The sequence below is a fragment of the Podarcis vaucheri genome (genome assembly GCF_965113315.1).
Source record: "Podarcis vaucheri genome assembly, chromosome: 6".
Lineage (NCBI taxonomy): Eukaryota > Metazoa > Chordata > Lepidosauria > Squamata > Lacertidae > Podarcis > Podarcis vaucheri.
This window is the reverse complement of record NC_138764.1, coordinates 25,578,077-25,599,453: the sequence shown is the minus strand read 5'-3', so window position 1 is coordinate 25,599,453 and position 21,377 is coordinate 25,578,077. Positions and strand designations below refer to the sequence as shown.

The 21,377-nt window shown below is 41.3% G+C and overlaps 1 protein-coding gene and 1 long non-coding RNA gene across 12 annotated transcripts in view; one reads left to right on the top strand and one right to left on the bottom strand.

Annotated features, from left to right (window-relative positions):
- The window catches only part of NR5A2 (nuclear receptor subfamily 5 group A member 2), a 114,146-nt gene that overhangs the window by 42,671 nt on the left and 50,098 nt on the right, over positions 1 to 21,377 (bottom strand). The window lies entirely within an intron of this gene.
- Positions 1 to 21,377, top strand: part of LOC309533909 — a 126,650-nt gene that overhangs the window by 91,743 nt on the left and 13,530 nt on the right. For 3 of the 8 annotated variants that reach the window (XR_014220514.1, XR_014220516.1, XR_014220520.1), the window contains one exon: positions 20,173 to 20,390. The exons of 2 other annotated variants lie outside the window; for them this stretch is intronic. This is a non-coding gene — a long non-coding RNA (uncharacterized lncRNA). Of the gene's footprint in view, positions 1 to 58; positions 167 to 20,172; positions 20,391 to 21,377 lie in introns of all 8 variants that reach the window. 3 more of the 8 variants (XR_014220518.1, XR_014220519.1, XR_014220517.1) reach the window with 2 other exon arrangements.

Below are 21,377 nucleotides of genomic sequence, written 5' to 3'. Positions count from 1 at the left end.
CATTCTCCTGAGAGCCGCATTCTGAAAGCTCTTTCTCTGTCATGTTACTCTTTCCTAGCTCAGTAATTCCACTTACGTCAACAATGGAACCACAAATGTTTATGTGAAATTATGAAATAATTTCAGATGAATTAGAGCCGTGTTACCTAAACAAGAGAGTTATGGGGTATGTAGTTCTTGTTGACTTTTCATCATTAAAAAAATGCTTGAATGTTTTCCATGCAATAACAAAATGAAATGAAAATTATGCATTAAAAAACGAGCATGTTACAGGTAAGAGCTCTAGCCTCACCTTTTCCTGATTTGCTAGTTATCTGTGTACAGGGAGATCACTGTAGTCACATAGTGCCAGGAGGAAATATAGCAAGGGTACTAGTCTATTCTGCTTTGGTCAAACCTCACCTGGAACACCTGTCTCCAGTTCTGGGCACCACATTTTAATAGATGCACAAACTGGGATGTCTCCAGAGAAGGTGAGACCAGGTTTGAAAGAGTTTGGGGTTTTTAGCCTGGAGAAAAGATCATTTAAGAGATGATATAACAGCTACCTTCAAATATTTCAAATATTTGAATTCAAATATTCAGGTAGATGATGGAACAAATTGGTTTTCTGTCATTCCAGAGGGTAGGACCGAAAGCAATGGGATCAAATTACAAGAAAAAGGGTCTAGACTAAACTTTAAGGAAAGAGTGGTACTGCACAGACTGTAGAAGAAATTGGTTGGAGATTTAAAAACAGGCTTTTTTTAAAAAAAGATGGACTTTTAAACAGAGGCTGGATGGTCAATTATTAGGAATTCTGTAAAAGTGGATTTCCTGTGCTGGTAATGACCTTTGAAATTCCTTCCAATCCTATGATTCTAAGTTAACTGCCTCAGCGGTTGTGTCATTTAGCTCTCAATTCATATACTGGTAATATGTTGTGGATTCCGGCCGTAAAATGAACTGAAAGAGACTGCCAGGATTTAGGCTGATTTGGTCCTATATAGTGATGAAACAAACTGATGAAGTTGATTCTAGTCTATGAAAGTTGGTGCCATAATAAATTTGTAAATCTAAGGTATTCATCACTGGACATTTTTTATTTTTAAAATTGAAATCTAATTACAGAAGCAGACTTCTTAGTGCACCAATAAAATAAGAAAATCCCACTGTCATTTACTACAAGTCATCTTTAACTTTTGCCTGTCATATGCAAACAACAAAATAGGCTTAATTCTTGTTTCATCATGTTTAACAATGCACTTTGTCTGTATATTTCAGTATAGCATGAAATCAGAACTGGGTCTAGTGAGGTTTATTTACAATCCTGGGGGTTCTAGGGTCTCTGCACAATCTACACTGACATATGCCTGAGAACAGGCTAGGGGTGAGGGAGCGAGAGAATTTTAAAATACCAGTGATGAATTTATCCTGAATATATTGTTTCAGTGATTACACAATAGACATCAATAGACTATGAAGGCGTTTGACTGAATTCTCTGTTGACACCACGGGTCACTAGTGTTTTGTCTTTACAAATATTATTCAGTGGTCTCTTGCTTGGCAGTTTATCAAGTGCAATCATTTCACTGTTCCTCGCTGCTATTTTTCAAGCTGCAGTTGGTTTCAATAAATTATGTAAAGTTTGCCTTAAGTTCTCACTGGAAATTTCACAAAAACAAAGAATGTGGATTGCTAGAGTGTAGATTGTGTGTGTGTGTGTGTGTGTGTGTGTGTGTGTTTATGTGCAGGCAGTATACCCAGGCCTGAATATGTAGAAACATTTAGAAGTATATTCATGTGTTGCTCTCCTCACATTGCTTGTTTAAAAAACATATACTCCCCACGTATCATTTTTACATTTGAAGGCACAAGGGTGGTTTTTCAAAACAGTAAGAGGAGCAGCCCTAAGTGGCAGTTTAGAGTGTTATTCACAATGTAGAAAACAACTTTTTGTTGGCGTTTAATAAAATATTTACAATATGTGGATTTCCATAAATACACTACAGTTGAAACTGTGCTGTTTATTTCCTTAATTATAATCAATACATTATATATGAAGCATTATGTCTGGAACATTTATGAATGAACGTGTATGTGAACAGTTTAATTTTTGATCAGCTGATCCTCACATATTTTGCAGCTGGGAATGCAACTCAAAAAATTAAATAGTATGTTTTCATTTTTAACCTAGCTTCTTCCTTGCCAGGTCCCTTGATTCACATCTTGTGGAAATTAGATATTTTCCATTATGACTGTGGAGACTGAGGCAAAGCAGATACTCAAGTACAGTGGTGCCTCGCAAGACGAAAGGAATCTGTTCTGTGATTCTCTTCGTCTAGCGGTTCAATTAGCGCTATTAGCGGCTTTTAGCGGCTTATTGGCTTATCGGATCAGCTGATAAGCGGCTTAGCGGCTTAGAAAAAGGGGGGGAGGAAAAAACCCCCGCAGGAACTCGCAAGACAGGAGATTCGTTTTGCGAAGCACCTCCAAAACGGAAAACTCTTTCGTCTAGCGAGTTTTCCGTCTTGCGAGGCATTCGTCTTGCGGGGCACCACTGTATAGCACCTCAAGTCATTATTGTGTGTATGTGTGCGTGCATACACACACAAATACACACACTTTAAAACAAAAGCAAAGGGGCAAAGAACTTATGACAGACTATATAGCTTGGGTGCAAATGTGCTCTGTTCCTGACTAGCAAATGAGTACTGCTGAGAGGTAGAGCTCTGTCGGTAGAGCATGAGACTCTTAATCTCAGGGTCATAGGCTTGGGCGAAAAATCCCTGCATTGCAGGGGGTTGGACTAAATGATCTTCATGGTCCCTTCCAACTCTTCTATGATTCTAAAAGTGACCTCTGATCCAGAAATGTTCTTCCATTTACAAAAGCTCTTTTTGCAAGACTTCGTACAAGCTCTTTGTCAATACTGTGTTACAGACCACTGGTGTTTAAATGCTACAACCTCTGTCTTCGATTATTCACCATGTTTCTCAGATACACACACTTGTACATTATGCCATTGCTAGAAACCTTCCAGTAGCTTGCACAACACTTCATGGACCCATAGTAATATACTTATTCTTTCCACTCACGGTTCTGTGGTCCAGCCCTGTGTTGTGTTTCAGTTTGAAAGGTAGTAAGGAAGGATATGTGTTTAACAAGGCTAGCTGCCGATTTTCAGTTGATCTGCCTTTTACCCAATTAACCAGGGAAATAATTTATTATACACAAATAACTGTCCATACTATATTAATTGCATTGCAATTACCGTATATACTCGAGTATAAGCCGACCCAAATATAAGCCAAGGCTCCTAATTTTACCACAAAAAACTGGGAAAACTTATTGACTCGAGTATAAGCCGGTTCACCACACCACAATCCTCCTGGTGGGCCGGAGTGCGTGTGTGCATGCACTCATGGGCACATGGCAGAGGGGGCTTCTCTCTCCCCCCCAGCCCCCCTACCTACCCAAGAGGCAGAGGCTGGTGGCGGCAGTGGGGGAGGAACAACAAGCAGCTCAAAAGGGCTGCTTTTGGGCTGCTCGTTCCTCCTCTGCCGCCGCTGACAGCAGCAAAGGAGGAGGAGGAGGAGGAGGAAGGAGCAGCCCAAATGGACCCTCACTCGAGTATAAGCTGAGGGGGGCTTTTCAGCATAAAAAATGTGCTGAAAAAGTCAGCTTATACTAGAGTATATACGGTAATTACATATTGCATTGTGTTACCATAGGTGCTTTATTGAAATACTATTTTCTTTCTGTGTTTGCTTTTTGCAAGGTTTCAGAGGGTTTTCCTAGGGGTTTTTTTGTGTGTGCTAATTTTGGGGTCAAAATCCTGTGTCAAGAACGCATTGGACACTTCAGGTCAATTTTTATTCTTTTGTACACCCTTCTGGAAATTTAGGTTGAAGGACAGGTAAGAAATATATTAAATAAAAGAAAACGAATATAGTATCTCAAGCTTGGTCTACACATGCAGCAGAATAAGGAGATAGAATACCCAGGTGGACGAGTGGCATCTTCCAATTTAGGCTACAAGCAAGGAATGCTAATTGTGAGCATTTTCTTATAAAAACCTGCAAGCAAGCAAAATGCACAGACACACACTCTCTCCCTGCTATGCTAATTTTATACGTACAGAGAGTTCTTTTTTTATGCTGGGGAGCATTAAAAAATTTGAGGGGCTACAGTCCATTTGATCACCTCAGGCCTCTGCCACCTTATTCCATCCCATGCGTAGTCTGGTTTCAATAATCCTGACAACTACCATGTAAAATAAGTCAATACTTTAGTATGTTCACTGTATTACAAATCCGTAGCTTAAAGGGGGTGGTGGGAATGGTTGCCTTTAATAACTTAGAAGGGGTTCACAGCAGAGGCGAGATTTGAACTTCCTGCTTCAGTGGTTCAAAGTTCAGTTCTCTTGACCACTCCACTCCCATTAGCCTCACTTTACAATTGGCTGCGATAGCCCATTCACACAGTGAGGAAAGCAAGGGTAGCCTTGTTGTGAAGGGGTAGTAGCAGAGGCAATACTGTGTGTGTGTGTGTGTGTGTGTGTGTGTGTGTGTGTGTGTGTTGCAATGCTGGAAACGGGAAGCATACTCCATTCAAAGAACTTTTTGTAAAAGAGAAACATTTCCAAAATGTTTTTGTTGTTTTGTTTTGCTGGGAGTAAGGGGCAAATACAGTGGTACCTCGGGTTACACACACTTCAGGTTACAGACTCCGTTAATCCAGAAATAGTACCTCGGGTTAAGAACTTTGCTTTAGGATGAGAACAGAAAGCGTGCTCCAGCGGCATAGCAGCAGCAGGAGGCCCCATTAGCTAAAGTGGTGCTTCAGGTTAAGAACAGTTTCAGGTTAAGAACGGATCTCTGGAACGAATTAAGTACTTAACCCGAGGTACCACTGTATACATTGCTAGCATTTACCCTCAAATGACTTGAAATCAGTAGCTCCACTGATTGTGTTATGTGCCATAAGTGTCAAGTTCACAAAGTGGGGGGGGGGGGAGTCCCAGGCCACTTATGCATCTCCCCCAAAGAAAAACTGTGTTGCCGAGAGAGAGAGAGAGAGAGAGAGAGAGAGAAGATATCTGTTTGCATAAACATGGCATATGGTAATGTCTATGGCCATTCATTGGCTTGCATGCCACATGCATGGGTGCTGTGAGCCAGTCAACAGCTGCACATCTTTACACTACTAACTTTAGCACTGCTGCCTCTAGCACTCCTGCTTCTCAGTTGCCATTCATCGGTGGTGACCATCTCTGCACCACTGCATCAGCCACCACTGAACTTGGCTCTGTTTCTTATTGCTTCTGGGAAAACATATATACAGGCCAATTCCGCTGTTGCATTTGACTGACAGCCCACTTCTAGAGTTCACTTCTTAGCTGAGGCTAAGAAGAAGAAAAAGCTGGCCTGCTTAAGGATTAACCCCTCCCCGCCCACAGCATACATTAAATGCTGTCAATGAATTCAATCAGAACTTGCTATTCCAGGAACTCAGTACTCCAGAGGCCTCTGCGGGGATGAAAAATGGTACAGCTTGCACTCCTCCAGGATTTGCCCTGTCGCTACCAAACAATTATTGGGCCAGTGATCCCGCAGCAGCAGATGCCGGGCATTTCCCTACTATAAACTTCCATATGGGGAGGGAGGCAATATACATTGCCTGTTAGAACTGTGACCTCTGGCATCAAAAACCTTGCATAGGTTTCTAGTTCTCATTAACAGACATACATAGGAAAATGTGGCTTCAAAAATGTCAATGCATAGGATAGACCTTCTACAGTGACTCATGCTCTTAAACCTCTGAATTGGATTACTTCAGTGCATTGAATATGGGGCTGCCCTAGAAGAAAACTAAGAAGCTTCAGTTGCGTACAATGCTGCTTTCAGAATGTTAATTAGATGGAATAATAATAATAATAATAATAATAATAATTTTATTTATATCCCACCCTCCCTGGCTGAGACTCAGGGCTCAGGGTGGCTAACACCAAATATATATAATACATTAAAAACACAAAATCAAACGATTAGTTTAAAATACAGTTTAAAATCACATTTAAAAACAAAATAAAATTAAGTAGGAACCCACGTATCATAACCGTAGGGGTAAGGAATTTAAAGTCCACCAGGCCTGACCACCCATGCTGGTCCCATATGGGCTGATAGAAAGAGCCAAGGAGGCCACTTACATACAGGGTCCCATAGAAAGAAGGGGGTCAGACTGGGCTCGGACTGAAGGCCTGGCGGAACAGCTCCGTTTTGCAGGCCCTCTGGAAAGATGTCAAATCCTACAGGGCCCTGGTCTCTTGCGACAGAGCGTTTCACCAGACTGCGGCCAGGGCTGAAAAGGCCCTGGCCCTGGTTGAGGCCAGTCTAACGTCCTTGAGGCCCAGGACCTCCAAAGTATTATTGTAAGGTCCTCCGCGGGGTGTACCAGGAGAGGCGGTCCTGTAAGTAGGAGGGTCCTAGGCCGTATAGGGCTTTAAAGGTTAAAACCAGCACTTTAAACCTGACCCTGTACTCCACTGGGAGCCAGTGCAGCAGCCGTAGCACTGGATGAATGTGGAGCCTCGCTGCAGCGTTCTGCACCCACTGGAGTTTCTGGGTCAGCTTCAAGGGCAGCCCCTCGTAGAGCGAATTACAATAATCAAGCCTGGAGGTGACCGTCGCATGGATCACTGTGGCCAGATCAGGGTGAGAAAGGTAAGGGACCAACTGCTTAATACGGCAGAGATGGAAAAATGCCGCCTTTGCCGCAGTTGCAACTTGTGCCTCCATAGAAATCATGTTACCTAGATTCTGAAAGAGCTAGATTGAGCCTAATTCCAAGTTTGGCTGCTTATTTCTTTAAAGCCCTGAATGGCATGGTACTCAAGTACCTGAAGAAACACTCCCTATACCAGCCTGACCATGAGGGGGAACTATTGTCTGTGAAGTAAGTGATGACCTGGGAGAGGGCCTTCTCTAACCCTGCTAATCATTTTGGCAACAGATCAAGAGTTATTTATTTGCTTGGGTATTTTAAGTGTTTTGCTGTTTTGCTTTGCTGCTGTTGTTTTGTTCTAAGCTGCCTCCATTTATTCTGCTGTGGGGTTTTATTGTTTGCTAATTTTATCATACGGTTCATTTATATTATGTGTTGTACTGCCACCCTGGTATCTATATAGATGAAGGATGGGTTTTTAATATTTCAATAAATTATAATAAATAGGAAACAAGACAATTAAAGGATATCCTAATACATTGTTTTTCTGCTCATGTGAGTCTGAAAGGCCAGTTGACACAATAGTTTTCTTTCACAATTAGCAGCCACAGATGTGCTGGAGAAATGTGAGAAGAGAGTGCATATGAACTGGTGTTTCAGAAATACAAGACAGCATTTGCATGGCATTACCAGTGGCAATGAAAACTGTATGCATTTTAGTTTGATGCATACAACTAAAATATTAAAATTAACTCATTGGCTCTCAATTTATTTCCTTTGTAGGTTTCAGGAACTACTAAGTTGTCACAGCTTTTGCAGAACTAACCAAAATTAAACATTAAAATATCAGTGTTTCTTGCTTTTAGTGAATATAAATCAAATCAAGGTCTTCTATGCTACAACACTTTTACATGTAGGTTATTCAAATGCAGCAGTAAAAGCCTCTGCTACTCTTGACCAAAGCAGAATCCTAAGGATCAGAAATCTATCAATCATTTTCCACACTGGAGCTAATCAATCTACAAAGCGAAGTGCCAATGAACTATTAGATCACTGCAATGAAGTATGGAGAATGATCTTATCCCAGAGCAACTGCATTAACAGACCGGTAAGAGAGTGACCTCTGCCCTGCGGTGCAAATTATCTGCAGTACTGCAAACCACGTGTCTGAATGAAGACCTCAGGTTACTGCTTTTAATAAATCTGTTTTATTGTTGAGAAGTACATGTAAAGATAAAAGAGGATCAGCAGAAATACTAGTGTGGATCAAAATGGCCACAGATAAATACTAGCTAGACCTAAATGCACACTTTTACCCATATGTTACTGTGTGCGCATGTGTGACTAGCACAATGTGCTTGCTGTTCTCCCATGACTGTCTCCTATCCCATTCTTGTAGGGTTTTTTAAAAAAACAAAAACAAAAGAAGATGTCATTTTTATTAATATTGCAAATAATTAAATGATAACATTTTTTAAAAGAAAAAATGGGTGGCGGGTTTTAAGTTGAACAAACAAAAAACTAAGGTGCTAGGGAAAAATTTGACGGTCACTGAAACAGAGGGGTTTCAGAGGGAAACAGATCTAAACATTGTTAAAAAAGTGAAATACTTGGGGGTCAATCTGTCCTCCAAGAATTTGAATTTATTTAAAGATAACTATGAAAAATGTTGGTCAGAAGTTAAAAAAGATTTAGAAATTTGGTCAAGATTGAAATTATCCTTGTTGGGTCGAATTGCAGCTATAAAAATGAACGTTTTGCCAAAAATGTTGTTTTTGTTTCAGGCCTTGCAGATCGTGGACAGAGTGGACTGTTTTGGAAAGTGGCAGAAGGACATTTCTAAATTTGTCTGGCAGGGCAAAAAGCCCCGAATAAAGTTTAAAATACTAACTGATGCAAAGGAAAGAGGGGGGTTTGCCCTGCCGGACTTAAGGTTATATTATGAAGCTGCGGCCTTCTGCTGGATGAAAGATTGGATTTTATTGGAAAACACTGATGTCCTAGATCTGGAAGGCTTTAACAATTCGTTAGGTTGGCATGCGTATCTGTGGTATGACAAGGGGAAAACATATGGAACGTTTAAAAACCATATTGTCAGAAAAGCAATATTTATGGTCTGGAAAAAATACAAAGACTTATTGGAAAGTAAAACTCCGAGGTGGATTTCACCAATAGAGGCCAAAGCTCGGAAAACATCCAATATGGAGGCATATTGGCCGAAATATTGGGAAATAATAGAAAACGTTGGAGGTAATTGGAGGTTGCAGAGCTTTGAAAAATTAAAGGATAAGGTGCAAAATTGGCTACATTATGCCCAAATTAATGAGGTTTTTAAGCTAGATAAAAAAACAGGATTTCAGGTGGAAAAATCGAAACTTGAGACAGAATTGTTAGAACCAAAGACCAAGGTAATATCGAGAATGTATAACTTGCTGCTTAAATGGAACACTCAGGATGAAATAGTTAAATCAGCCATGATAAAATGGGCTCAAGACATTGGTTACAACATTATGTCTGAAGACTGGGAAAAGTTATGGACCACCGGTATGAAGTTTACGGCATGTAGTGCCTTGAAAGAAAATATTATGAAAATGGTATACAGGTGGTACATGACCCCAGTCAAGCTCGCTAAGATATACCATTTGTCTGATAATAAATGTTGGAAATGCAAGGAGGCTGAAGGGACATTCTTTCACCTCTGGTGGACTTGTCCAAGATTGAAGGTCTTCTGGGAAATGATCTATAACGAGTTAAAGAAGGTGTTTAAGTACACCTTTCCTAAGAAACCAGAGGCCTTCCTTCTGGGCATTATCGGCCAGAAGGTGTTAAAAAAGGATAGAACTCTTTTTATGTACGCTACAACTGCAGCAAGAATTTTAATCGCCAAGCATTGGAAGACCCAAGATTTGCCCACACTGGAGGAGTGGCAGACGCAACTGATGAACTACATGGAATTGGCTGAGATGACTGCGAGAATCCGAGACTTGGGAGAAGAGGCAATGGAGGAGGACTGGAAAAAATTTAAAGACTATCTGCAAAAGTATTATAAGTTGTATGAAATATAAGACGTCGTATGATTCAGAACGTTAGCCCCAGCAATGAAATTTAATTATCCATGAAATTGTTAACACTTGTGAAAGAATCAAAGTTTAAATGGGTAAAAACGATATTAGGTTATATTTTTAGAGTAAAAGGAGAATATGAGATTTAAACTTAAATTATTACCGAAAATATAAATAAATATGTGAAATAAGGGTATAATTTGCTGATGACTTTATTATCAAGAATGCATCATGCGGGAGATGAGGGGAAGTCCAATGGAGGTCTGGGATGAGTTATGGAAATGAATGTGATTTTTTTGTTTTTTTTTCGTTTCTTTTCTTCTGTTCTGTTTTTTCTTCTGTCTATTTTGTAATTTGGAAAAATGTAATAAAAATTTTATAAAAAAAAATAAAATAAAAGAAAAAAAATGTAAGATTGAATGTTGTTATTGGGGACTGGGGGAAGCTCCTGAAAATTTCCATATGGATAAAACTGATGTCAGATAACAACTGTGTTTCTTACAGTTCCGCTGAGTTCACACAGCTCCGAGTGACTATAGAAACATAACAGCCCTCTTCCCTTGATACTGTGAGCATTAGTACCAAGGCTAATTTACTCATTTAAAAAGAAATAATGCATTTTAATAATATAACAAAAGCAGTGCAATACAAGCATATTACCGTATTTTTCGCACCAAAGGACGCACCGGACAATAGGACGCACCTTGTTTTAGAGGGGGGAAGAACAAGAAAAAAAAATCTCCCCCTCTCTGCCCAGCACCCCTTCAGCGAAGTGGCATGAGGCGCTGCACAGAGAAGGGGAGAATTTCCCCCCTCTTGTTTCCCCCCTCTAAAACAAGGTGCCGTTTAAGGTGCCTTCAGTCGCCTTCAGGCGGCTACCTTGGAAGCCTGGAGAGTGAGAGGGGTCGGTGCGCACCGACCCCTCTCGCTCTCCAGGCTTCAGGTTCCTTTCGACCTGCTCTTTGGTGCTGGTGAGGGGAAGCCCAGGGGAAGAGCAGGTCAGGGAGCAGGGAGCAAAGGCGCGCAGCAGAGAGGCTGCTGCCATAACCGTGCGTCTATGGTTTCTTTAGCCCCGCGTGCGCTCTCCCGTCTGGAGAGGTGGCGAGCGGCTAAAGAAGCTCCTGCCATAGCTGTGTGTCACCTCTCCAGCCCGGAGAGGGTCATGGGGCTATGCTGCCTTTGCTCCATAGGACGCACACACATTTCCCCTTCATTTTTGAAGGGGAAAAGGTGCGTCCTATGGTTCAAAAATACGGTATTTCAGACCCATAAGCAGAGACTGGGACATTCCTTATGACATTCGTAAACATCAGCCTGAATAGCTAAAGCTAATATATAGTTTTGCATATTTCACCATGAACGTAAAATAATAAATGAATTAATACAGATCTTAGTTTCACATACATACATATTGTTTGCATATAGATAGATAGATAGATAGATAGATAGATAGATAGATAGATAGATATAGATGCATACACATATATGGATGCATATATCTAGATAGAATTAGATAGTAGATAGATAGATAGATAGATAGATAGATAGATAGATAGATATGAGTAACCTACCGCTAGGTTCACACAAGGAAGCCCTGAGGGCCCACCAAAACATATTAGTCCACTTCCTTGGAGGATCATGATCATTAGTACCAAGGCTTAAAATTTACTAACTTTTAATGGGATCTGATCCAAAAATCAATTGATTCAAAAAACAACCCTACAACAGAATGGATTTCCTGAGCCCAATCTGGGTGTAAAGGCTTTACATGTGTCTAAATGGCAATTAAGTATGCTCCCACAGAAATTTGCCACTAAAATCATGCACATCTGTAGATAGCATAATAATTTTTACATATTAACCACTGCAACATTGAAAGCTTAACATGCAATGGCTCTCATACAAATATTGAAAAGCACAACCACAAATGAGCAATTTTGGAGCTGCTCATCAGAATCATAAACCATCATCTAAGTCCTGGGTTTATACCTTCAATGAAAATTAATGTCAGACCCAGCTCTTTAACCCTTGACGACAAGCCTAAATTGTGTTCAATGTGAACGGATCTTCTATTTGCTTAGATGAGTAACTCCGCCCTGGAAGTTTGTAACAAGGCTATGCTAGGGAATATGGCATCATCTACTGTGGCCCATTGGTGCAAGGAGGTTTGGTCTTCATGCATTAGTAAGAACTATTGGTAGTAACAGGCTAAATCCCCACCAACATTCCTTAGGTCACCAGTTCAAGACCCACCATGGATTGCGTTTCTGTTTTATATTTATTTTTTCAACTTATATTTTTGTGTTTCTCAGTATTTCCCTTCCATTTAAGATCTCTAACGAATACACCTCTTGTGTATAAAATACCATCTTTAATACTCTATTTTTATTAAAGCAAAATGTCTTTATCCTTCAGACTATAATTGAATCAATGAATTAGAGGAAGGTTACTAAAAAGGATTAATGCATTTTTAATGACACAGAATGATATAACTTCTGTTTTTCACTAAGAATAATGGCAGATCTATCAGCTTTGTACAGATAAGAGCTTGGTGAGTTTATCTGAAAGCCTGCATAATGGTTCTAATTTAGTTTTAACTGGAAAAAAAATAAAAGCCGTAGACATCCCATTTAGCTTAACAATTCATTGTTTATTTATATGATCTTTCCTTGTGACCAGTTCACATGCCTAAGCGAAGAAATGATAATTTGTTTAACAAATATACATTATTTATTCCCCTTATATGCATTTTAAGATACCACTCTTGTAGAATCAAGATATAAATGTTGAGATCCTTAGACAACACTATAGGGATTTGTATTTGAACTCTTGGGTCATCACACAAGAGACTACTGTGCAGTAATAATGAAAAATATCTCAATTTGTATTTGACTCTGATCCCTCATTGTCCTTACACAGACTGCATAATATATTTTTCCACTATATCTTTTGCTGATGCAGACTGAGTTGAATAGCAGACTTTCATTAGAATTACAGTATTTAGTATTTATATAGCACTTTTGAGTGTTCAGTTCCAGTGTAGTATCTCAACGTTCCTCTGAACAACTCATATGATATGTTAGTGTTATTACCGACCTGCTGCAGTACTGGGAGAACTGAGGTTGATCAGTAATGGCTTGCCAAGGGACACCTAATGAACTGCCAGCTGAGGCACAATTGAACTGGTTTGATCCCAGTTTGCAGTCCTGATTAGGAAGAATGCTCAGATCATAGTTTGCCAGTTCACGTGTCACAGCAAATGGGGGTTTGGTTGAAACAAAATGTAATGAATTAAGTCATGCATGTGTGAGGAGGGGAGGAGATAGAATGAGAGGCAAGCACCTTGCTCATTCATGATCCTTTTCCCCATGGTTTGGAGGATTGTCTGAATGCAACAATTGAGATGAAACTTCCTTTTGTGTGTAAAATAACCAGTATGTGGCATCCTTGAGCAACCGCCGGAGTCCCAACAGAGCCCTATTAGTACACCTTTTAAAAAGCATTAAGCAGTGGGGAGCTGCCATTTTAATTTCCCACAATGCCCCACAGTGATACTGCTGCTGTCACGAGCTGCTACCAGGACCCAACAAAATAGGAGGCTCACCTGAGAGCAACTTCCCCCTCCCACAAAACTTGAAGTTTACCCTGAATACAACAGGCCTTCATGAAGAAAAAAAATACCTGAGTGATTTGATATAATCATTCTGACTTTTCAAAATGTATTTATCCTTGTGCAAATTATAGTTATTTAAACTGACAGCCAAATAGCATTATATTAACTTTGTATCTTATGGAGGAATAACTACTGGCATTTTGACCATTCTGAGCACTTAGTCTTTTGGTAAGTGAACATAAAAAGTCCTTACTTGTCTGCAGAGAGGTTTTAACTGAAATCTGGGAGAACCGCGTGCCCTGGGGTCCCCAGACCCTGTACTGCAGCACAATACTATCATTAGCCAGAGCAAATCAGTTGACTTCAGTGGCTGGCTTTAGCTGTCATGCAAGGGCAGCCAACTGTTACTAATTTCTAAGGTGAGGTGGTAGTGGGGAGGTGCTTGTGGCACTCTCTGCCTCAGGTACCAAAATAGCTTGGCTGGCTTTGGGTCCTATGGACCTTGACGGGGTGGTGTGTGATGCCTTGCTTCAGGTGGCAAAATGTCACAGGCCAGCTGTGTCCGCTGATCATCGCCTCAGGGAGGCAAAGACGAGTGAGGATCTGGTGATGGTAAGAGCTTTGTGAGCTGAAAAGGCAGGTGGGGACGGGAGAGGGACATTTTTACAAGGCTCAGATTTAACACGCCTGCTGGAATAAGAAAGTCTTATGCGGCAAGGAGGGTGCCTCTCTAATCTCAGTCAGGAGGCAGTTCCACAAGTTTTGGCCCACAACAGTGGAAGTGGGATCATTTTTAGTTAATTCGAGGTGGGCTTGGGAGGACTCTTCCAACCTTCACAGCCTAACCAGAATTAAGAACTAGAGTTGAATCCAAATGGCTCCATGGAAAACATCAGGGGCATTGTGGGGATACTGAGGACTCTCGTTCTGGAAGCAATTCCCCATGCCGTTCGATAAAAATTCAGAGCAACCTGTCTTCCATTGCAGCAAAAGAAACCTGCTGCCAGAATGAAAAGAGAGAAGCCCTAGGACAATACTGAATTGCCAACTAGATTTTCTGGGTGTAGTCATGGAAAATGAAAGTGAGTAACCCTGATATTGCAGAACTAGTCACGTAGTTCTTTGGATCAAGCCCCGAGCCTCCAGAGACTGTAGACAGAGATGGCCTTTCCCTACGCTGGAGCTCTTTTTTCTTTTTCTTTTTACATTACATTTCTATAATCATATTTTATTAAACGAAAACTCCATTGTCAGCTGACGGCAAGTGTCTTGCAAGGAATGTACTGGAAAGCCATCAGCTAATTAATCAAGCCTGACTTGACTGAAGACTGACTGGGCTGATCAATTATTCAGATGAACACTATATATCTCTAAACATGGGAATTAGTTTCCCCATAAGTAAAGTACCCGAATAACAATCCCTCAAATATGTATATGCGAAGTGGATAGTGATAGCTGTTAGGATGCAACTCAGTTACAGCTACCTCCCCCTGCTCACTTGAAAACTCCAGGGTCCTGACCTAGCGAGGGGATGATCTGGCACGGAAGCTGACCTGCACATAGATTGCCTCTCCCCTTCCCTACACCGCCGCATGTGCAAGCCCAGGCCTCCACAACTTGTGATACCGCATGCTGAACACTGTAGGAATTCTGTCCTCTGAGGAGTTTGATAAATCTCCATTTATAAATGCCAAATGAACTGGCATTTCAAGCGGCCTGGCATGCCACCACAATAGGTGGCTGGTGGGCTGCTGAGTTGTATATGGGTCAGGTGAAACAGGGAGCCTGGGGAAAGGCCATAAGCTCCGTGGCAGAGCATCCACAGAAGATCCCAGGTCCAGTTCCTGGCATCTTTAGTTAGGGCTGGGAGAGGCTCCTTTCTGAAGCCCTGCAGAGCCACTACCAGTCAGAAGATATTGAGCAAGGTGGACCGATGCTCTGACTCAGTAGAAAGCAGCTTCCTAGATCGCTGTGTTCCTCAGACAGGAAATTTCCACCAGCCCAATCGGGAGACTCAAGAGGACCGCAGAAGGCTGACCCCCCCCCCACGCTACTGTGTCCCTTGGAACCCTCCCCATTTCCTCCCATTTGGGCATAGGAACACTTCCTATGAAGGTTTTGACCTATAAAGCCTTAAACTGCTCAGTACCACAATACCTCAAGGGCCGCATCTCTCGATATGAACCTACCCTGGCCCTGAGATCATTCTCTGAAGCCCTTAGCGTGCCTCTTCCACATGAGAACGGGCCTTTTCTGTGGTGGCTCCCCATTTGTGGAATGCTCTCCCCAGGGAGGTCCAGCTAGCGCCTTCATTACACACCTTTAGGTGAAAATGTTCCCCTTCAACCAGGTTTTGCCTGATTAGCATTCAATACTCTTTTAAATATGTTGTGAGATGGGGATGGGGGATTATTGGTTTGGTGTTGTCCTTATTTTTATTATGCATTTTTTGCTGTTTATATTGTATATTTATATTGTGAAGCACCCTGAGATCTACAGATGAAGGGTAATATACAGATTTAAATAACATTAATATTAATGATTTGTTCAGAGGAAAAGAGGCAAGATTGATAGTGTGGTGCCAAAAGCAAAAAAAACATGGATAAATTTATGGAGGATAGGGAAAGGACCCCTGGAAGGTTAAGTCTAGTCAAAGGCGACTATGGGGTTGCGGTGCTCATCTCACTTTCAGGCCGAGAGAGCTGGCGTTTGTCCACAGACAGCTTTCTGGGTCATGTGGCCAGCATGACTTAACCACTTCTGGCATAACAGGACACCGTGACAGAAACCAGAGCGCACGGAAACACCGTTTACCTTCCCGCCACAACGGCACCTATTTATTTACTTGCACTGGTATGCTTTCAGACTGCTAGGTTGGCAGGAGCTGGGACCGAGCAACGGGAGCTCACCCTGTCATGGGGATTCAAACCGTCGACCTTCTGATTGGCAAGCCCAAGAGGCTCAGTGGCTTAGACCACAGCGCCACTCGCATCCTTTTGTGGAGGATAAGGCTATCACGGGCTGCCAGCCAAGATGGCTATGTTCTACCTCCAATGTCCTCCTGAATACCAGTTGCTGAGGATCACAAATGAGGACAGCACTATTGCACTTGGGTCATTTATTGGGGCTTCCCATAGAAATCTAGTTGGCCACTGTGAGAACAGGATGCTGCAATGGATGGGCCTTTGGCCTGATCCAGCAGGACTCTCCGTACATTCTTAAAAGCTGTACACATACAAGGCCTCTGCTTCTGATAGGGAGCCATCATCATTAAAGGTTCCCAATCGTGTGTGGCATGAAGTCCAGCATGCAGAGGTTCCGTGCACTGACTAACAGGTGTGATCACACTCCCCTGTCCGCACATTTGCTCTGTGAGACGGGAGCCATTGTTTTTTCTACAATTTTTTTCATTTGCCGTTGAAAACTCTGGCTCCTGCTGTTCCTTTTCTTTATACATTTACATAAAACCAGCGGAATGGTAACAGATAGCTAAAATGTATTTGTTTGCATTTTTGGTGATGCTTTGAAAGAGATGCATGAAGTGAACTATTTGCAGTGCAGTTTGGGGGGAAAACAGCTCTTTAAACAGACGTCAGCAGCAGGGAGATCAGAAATAGATGTGGCCAGACACCTGCTGACAAACAGTGACAAATTCCACTGACACAACAGTGACCCCCAGTTTGTCAAGATTTAATTAAGGGTATAATTAAGTCAGTGGAACAGAACACTAATGAGTGGAGTTTTTTTTAATATGGGTAATTACATCTAAGAATACAAAGTAAGACAAGGCTCTAAATATATCATTAAAATGAGCACTATAGAGTGACAAGCAGAGCGTAAAGTGTGCCTTTTTGGAGGAAGAATGCAAGTTTGTAATTGCTTGGCTTTGACAAAGCTTTTGCGTTTTAAGACTCCAGCTTTTGCAGCCCCTTTCAGAATCGAAATTCATTAAGTTTCCCTGGGAATTCTGCCAGAAAAGGTCTGGATCAAAGTCCAGCTAAAATCGTAATTGCTGTTTTGTGAACAAAATGCCTACTTTTTAAAAATCTATCTACCTATATGAAGGTATCACAGTAATTTGGTGAATGTCGACAATTACTGGGGATTGTCAAGGTTTCCCCGAACCAGAGGGAAATGCAGAAAATATTGACTACTAAATGTCAAATCCAACTGAGTATTTTCACTAAGTACAGAAGTACAGAAATGAACATGCCAAAATATGTGTGGCTGCCACCAAAATATCATCCCTGCATCTCTCTTTCCCCCTTCCCTGGTAGGAACAAGTAAATAAAAACGTGATGTGTCATCATGCTTCCAAGTTTGCACACTTCCACAAGCAGCTACCAATAAAGTGGTGTGGGAGTAGGGAAACATGAAGTGTCATGTCATATATTTTTATTTCATAAACTTCATGTTGAGGGGAGCATACACATGGCCGATGTTTTTGGTGGTAGCCAAATTTCTCCTCTAATTGTTCTGCCATGATTGTCCTCCACATTTCTATCATTTACCAGTAAAGGACATTTGCAAAACTATATGAATAGAATGTGAAAAACACCCCTGATGATGCAAACATTTTAGACATATCCCACTGGGTTTTTTGTTTTTTTAATCATCATTTGATATTTGTGGCTCATATTGTGGCTCATAACACAATAGAACAATGTTGGTGATGTGGGGCACACATTTTTAAAGAAACCACAACACTACTCTTAACCACAACAGTAACTGGTATGGGTCTTGAAGCTATAAATATTTAAATTAATATTTGATGTGGGTGGCCAATTGGCAAATGTGACTGTTTATATATTCGTCACATTTGTATACCAGATTCAAAGGCACATACATGGGCGGTGTATGTGTGTCATTTCATTTTATAGATACAACAATTCTGTGAGATAGATTAGAGACAGCAGGAATTCAAGGCCTCCTCACAAGAGCTGATATATATTTTACACATCAATTGTGTTTGTTGTGGGTACATTGTGTGGGATTTTGCTCAGTCTTTGGTGTAGCAGCATGTAAAGTGATAAGGAGATGCACTTCCTCAAATATACAATTAAGCTAGATAGGAATACTATAGCTCCTATCAGCCACAGCCCAACATGGATCCCCAATACATGTTTACTGTGACTTAGTTATTGGAAACAGCAGATGAGATCAGTATTCCTGTCTCTACCGTTATCATCACATCAGGCTGGGGGCTCATATGACAGCATGTGAGGCTGAGGGAGAGAAGATTCCTACACAGAGAAAGCTAGCATCTAAGGGAGAAGGTCAGGCTAAAATCCTTGTCTCTGACACCTAGTTTTCTATATGAAGGGAAGAGCATTCAGCCATGTGAGATCCTTTCTGCTTTCTTAAGCAGCATGGTCTGGTCACAAATGACTGTTTGTGAGAGTACACCTAAGGATGAACAAGGAATGTGTCTCTCCTACATAGATTTGCTGCAGCATTAAACATGTTCATTAAAAATGATTATCACAGAAAGTGTGAAATGGCAGAAAGTGTTACAGATAAGCAAGAATTTGAATCTGGGTTTTCCTCAGCTAGATTCAACACTCTTAACCACAGTATTGCACTGGATATGTGATAGTTGAGACCTAACTTAACCAATAAAATGGCATTTAATCTAATATGAGTGGTGTTGTTTTCCAACTTAAGGAGAACGTATGCCACTTGGAAAGCTCTCAGATCCATAATTGCCACTGGGTGTGAAGGCAGCTTCAGAAAGGTATAGCAGCTATCACCAACTTCGATGGTCTGGCCACAAATGTTCATCCTTTAGTAACTGCTAGGTTAGACTACCATATGTGGGGCTGCCTTAGGAAACTACCTAGAAGTTTCAGCTGATGTAGAACATGATGGCCGGCCCACCAAATGGGACCTACCATTGCAGCCACATCACACCACTATTAAAAGATATTTGCTGGTTCCGAGTGTGCCTCCAGGTCCAATTCAAACTGCTGGTTTTTACCTTCAAACCTTAAACAGCCAGGGTACTTCATGGGCCACCTTCTCCCATGTCTCCCTGCCAATTAAGATCTTATTCAGAGGCATAGCTGTCAACGTTTTCCTTTTTTTAAGGGAAATTCCCTTATTCTGAATAGGATTCCTTGCAAGAAAAGGGAAAAGTTGACAGCTAAGTCAGAGGACCTTCTCCAGGTGTTCCTGTATATGGAAGTTAGGTAGCTACTGGAGGGAGGCTTTTTCCGTGATGGCTCCCAAATGATTAACTCCCCAGTCTGCCTGGTACCAGCACTGTAGTCTTTTAGACACTAGGCAACATCCATCAGTGATGGAGCCAGTGGTTAGAGTGTTGGATTAAGCCCTAGGGAGATCAGAGTTCAAATCCCCAATCGGCTATGAAGCTCACTGGGTGATCTTGGCCAGTCATTGTCTCTTAACCTAACCTACCTCACAAAGTTGTGAGAATAAAACGAGAAGGAGGATAGTTATGTATACCACCTTGAGCTCCTTTGAGGAAAGGTGGGATATAAATGTAAAACTACCCAAATAAATTTAAAAATTCATGTTCTCATGAGCTTTAATGGGATTGGTGTGGGAGTCTCACATTTTTTCCTGGTTTTATTGGCTTAGGATTCTTTTACCTCCTGTTTGATTGCTGTTTGTCATTGTATTTAATTACATTTTTAATGGTTTTGTTATGAGTCACCTTGAAGTTATTTGTGGGTAGAGAACATCTTAAAGAAAATAAGCAAACAGATGCACAGGGGATATATCCATTGTTTCCTTAAACAGTCTCCCCATTTGTCGTTCGGTTTAAATCAGGCCCCACCAATCCATCATAAGGTTGCAGCGTGTTTCATCTAATGCCTTGGAATTATGGGAATCTTCATTCGGATGAGCGCTTGGTCAAAGAGCAGAGCGGGGTCAATGAAAAATTAATTGAAAGCAACCTGTAAAGCTTCCTATATGGGATGACGGCTCCCTCCCCATTAGGGAGGATGTCTGTGATATAAACAACTCCTTTGTATTCTTCACAATAGGTAAGAATGATATAAAAGATTTTTTTATACTACTAAGGGAACAGCCTTTCTACTGAGATTATACTACCCACTCCCAGCTGGTAACTTATACTTCATGACAGCCTTTTATCCATTATCAAAGCAACAAGTAGAAAAGCAGATATTCCCGATCTCTAACACCCTCTGTTCGGTTCTCTCTATAGAATTTCGGATGCTAAATCTTCCTGTTTAACAAGCCCTCGGATTTCCTTGCCGCTGCTGTTGTCGGCTCTAAAGATGTCTCTCAAGTCTTTAGCCTGCTTGTCTAACCTAAACTCAGCAGAATTCCACAGGAATGGAGACTCGTTTGTTTTTACAACTGTATATTAGCTACGGGGAGGCAGAGGGAAAGGCATGATAGCAGCACTCTGCTCCTACCGAGCAGACCAAGAGTGCTTTTCCCAATGACTGTAGCAGAAAGAGGAGTGGACCCTAAAAAAGATACGTAAAATTGTATGTGGCAATATATCTCTTTGAAGTTTATTGCAGCTTCGGCCTCAACTTATCTCAAGCTTTAGTATCTCTTAACAACCAGTGTAGAACAAAACAAACACAAATACGTCCAGGGAATACAAAGGGCACCTCCCCACACTGGAGCTTGCTGTGTTGCTAGTTAGATGCTACAGCGCTGAACTGGCAAAGCTGCTTACAATCCAGTGTTTGATGGTGGAACACAGGGACATGTTTGGCTTTGGAAGTGATGTGTGTCAATCAATTGACCATTTTGTTTTATTTGTTTTAAAAATAATAAAGAGTATCAGATAGCTTTCCTTGCAGTGGATTTGATTGTATTTATTATAGAAGAGCTGCAAATGTTCTCAGCAACATTTGCTAGCTGGACAAGATGTTATGGGAAGAATGAAGTGTAAGCTAGGCATTGGAATCTTCCATTCATACTCATGCCTTGGCATGTGTATGCAGTGGAGTCAAGAGGCATCTATTTCCCATTCAGGTTTTCTAGGCCAAGTT